General features: G+C 29.8%; 1 pseudogene; it reads right to left on the bottom strand.

Moving 5' to 3' along the window:
• Positions 1 to 338: 338 nt before the first annotated feature.
• On the bottom strand, positions 339 to 3,361 carry LOC106780605 (annotated as a pseudogene).
• Positions 3,362 to 3,474: the final 113 nt, after the last annotated feature.

Genomic DNA, 3,474 nt, shown 5'->3' with positions numbered 1-3,474 from the left:
ATATAATATATATATATATATATGTATGCATATATGTATATGTACGTACATAAACATATCTAGATATACATATATATGTTTAGGTACGTAGACATAGATATATTATTGTAGGTATACATACATATGTTTATGTAAGTATATATAGATATGTTATTGTATGTACATATATGTATGTACGTATACATACATATGTTTATATACATACATATATGTATGTACGTATATACACATATATGCGTACATTTGTACATCTAATGAAATACATATATTTATGTATATATACATATGTTCATCTTATAAAATAATTAATTAAAATTGAAAATTGTCGAATGCAAAGTTCATCCGCTACCAAGAATTCCAAGTAAAATGAACTTCTAATCTCTTACTTCAACAACAGCTAAGCAAAGAAGCTTATAGTCCTGTACTTCAACTTTGCTGGCATATAATGATTGCAGATCAAATAGGAAATGCAGATCAAATATATATAAAGAATATATATAAAGAGTACATTAGAATAATAGTATTTTTAAAACGAACGCTCCTTCCCTTAAACCAAGACTCCTCCTCTGATTGACTCCTCCTCCATCTTCTTTTTCAAAATGAATAACAACGAAAGAAGTAAAATTGTTCATTCACAATCAGCCCATATACATGCTGACAACTTTAAACAGCTGATTGATGAAGAAAGATATAAACTAACAGGGAAAGCATGGCGACGAGCCAAATTTGCCGTGGATATATTTGATGATCTTGTGCTGGAGCCAGCTCCGTCCAACACAACGCCAACAACAATCCTAACAACAACCTCAACAATGGTTGAAAGTTCTTTAAGCTCGAGTCAGAACGTAGCTGTGTGGAACTCTCACCATGCTTCTATTTATAGAGGTGAAATTCAAATCTTTATAGATAAGTTAAAAAATATTATACTATACCTTATTAATTATTAAGAAGTAGCCGAAACATGAGATGGATACTATCCACTAAATATATATTCTTCTTTGAGAAATATATATATATATATATATATATATATATATATATATATATATATATGAAGGTATTTGTTTTATTTATAAGTGTAAGTTGTGATGTTATATAATTTCAATTAAAAATATTATCAGGGAAGACTTTAGAATAGATAGTAACTGACATGTTTCTCCAAATTTTTTAGAATTTTTTCAGATTACATTTATATATTAGAAAAAAAATTAAATTATACATAATATATTGAAAATTAATATTTTAAAAAAATACTAAATGATGTATTTAATTTTATTGTATTAGTGATAGTAATTAAATATATAAATTTTGAATCAATTATTATCGTTTTTCAAAAATATTAATAAAAATCTGGCTATTGTTTTATTAATAATTGAATTTGTGTTATTAGTAGAAAAAAATAAGAATGAAATATTGTATTTATGTACATACATATTATATACGTACATATATTAAAAAAGAAAAAAGAATAAAATATTATATTTAAAATATGTTTATGTACGTATATATGTACGTACATATTGTTTTTAAAGACAAAGCAAGACCAAAATGTCCTGTATTTTGACTTCAATAAACACTGCAAATCCAGAGTAAAAAATATATGATATTTGTAGGGATCTCAATTTGCTTTATGAAGACAGCATATATGAAAGAAAAACGAACTAGTTTCTAAATAAGATAATTTATGATTGAGTGCCACAGAACAGGGACAGTAACAGTAAAAGAAATTTCTCTATTCCATCAGTTTATCATAAAATGATAAATATGAGATGGACATGCACCTTTAATTTAAGAAATCGAGCTTCTTGGCACATACACTTTTGACACAGCTGCAATTATAATTGAAACATTGGTCAATCAAAATATAATCATATAAACACTATTAGTTTAAAAAAATATATTGTTATTCAAAATAGAATAGACCACTTAAGGCCACAAAAATTCTTACAAAAATGGTTGTCATAATGAAAACTTTAAGTTACCCAATGAATTATGTTCAAGAAACCAAGTAAAAAATCTAAAGGTGGTTGGAAGTTGAAGAAAAAAACTACAAGATAATTCAAGTACATTTTTTAATTACACCAAATCACTAATGCAGTCATACTAATGCAGTCAGTATCTGACCTGTTCAACAAATACATGAACAGAGAAAGAGTTGGATTTTGTGCTGAGAAGGAACAAAGTAAGTCTAATGCAAAATATTGTAATTGAGTCATCCAAGTTTGTCAACACCGTGATAAAGAAAAAAATAGGAAGCCAAAATTTTCTAGCTAATCTCCACAAATATTGCACATTTTCTTCCTCCTGTAATTCATGATCATCCACCAATGCATCCCTAGCAAATAAAAATAGTCCTTTGTTAATTAAAGGAAAAAACAGAATGAAGACAGTTTCTAAGAAAACAAACAAAAAAGCAAAAGTACATAATACCAATCAACTATGCAGCTTACCATCCATTGCGTGAGCTATAAATTGTGCAGATATGATCGAAACACCTGAATGGGTTCCACTGGGAATGTAACTGCCTGGAATATGCAAGAACAACAGCAATCATGTAACATAACAATTAATCATAAGAGTGTGTCAACTTTTAAGTCTAAGATATTTATTTGGGTATCATCACTTAAAATCAAATCAACAGCACTTGTCAGACACACGAAACTTGTCAAATTAACCTAAAATTAAGGTAATAAAAAGGTTGGCAGTTAATTAAAATTAAAAATGATGAATAGAAGAGAGGGATAGGATGCGTTGATTTACCAGAAAGGCAGGTAATTAGCAGCAACATTAAGAGGGCAAAGAGCAACCACTACAAGAAAAATACCAATTATATACGGATAATTATATACGGATTTTTATCCGTATGTAAAAAGGATATTACATACGGAAAATCCGTATATAATGATGGAAAAAGCTTACATACGGAATATCCGTATATAATGATGGGAAAAACTTATATACGGAATATCCGTATATAATATCAGTATATAAGGTAAGCAAAATATTTACACACTGATTTTATATACGGGCATGGAGGTAATTAATAATAAAATAATAAAACTTTATAATAAACAATATTTTGATGAAGACTGATGTCATTTGTTTCCCTCCCTCTGTCGAGCAAAAATTTTCTTCCCTTTTCAAACCTAGCTATTCGAGCTTGCGTTCCTTACCTTGCCGAATCCATCATTCTCCCACACTCACTGTAACCATGATTCGCTCTGTCTGATTGTGTTGTCAACCCATCGTTCTCCCTCGTCGAGCCGTGTTTTCCGTCGTCGAGGCTTGTTGTTCTTCCATCGAAGGGTCTTTCTGTGCAGCTGAACGACCATTGTCCCTCATTGTACTCGTAGTGTCTCATCGGAGCTGTCGTTTTCCCTCAGTCGAACCGAAGTTGTGGTCGAACCTTAACGAGAAGTCTCCTCTGTCGAACTCTAACTTGAAGTCTTCTTTGTCGAACGCAGTGAAAACCTC

Source organism: Vigna radiata, chromosome 1 (genome assembly GCF_000741045.1).
Source record: "Vigna radiata var. radiata cultivar VC1973A chromosome 1, Vradiata_ver6, whole genome shotgun sequence".
Lineage (NCBI taxonomy): Eukaryota > Viridiplantae > Streptophyta > Magnoliopsida > Fabales > Fabaceae > Vigna > Vigna radiata.
The sequence above is the reverse complement of the archived record's forward strand: the minus strand, read 5'-3'. Positions and strand labels throughout refer to the sequence as shown.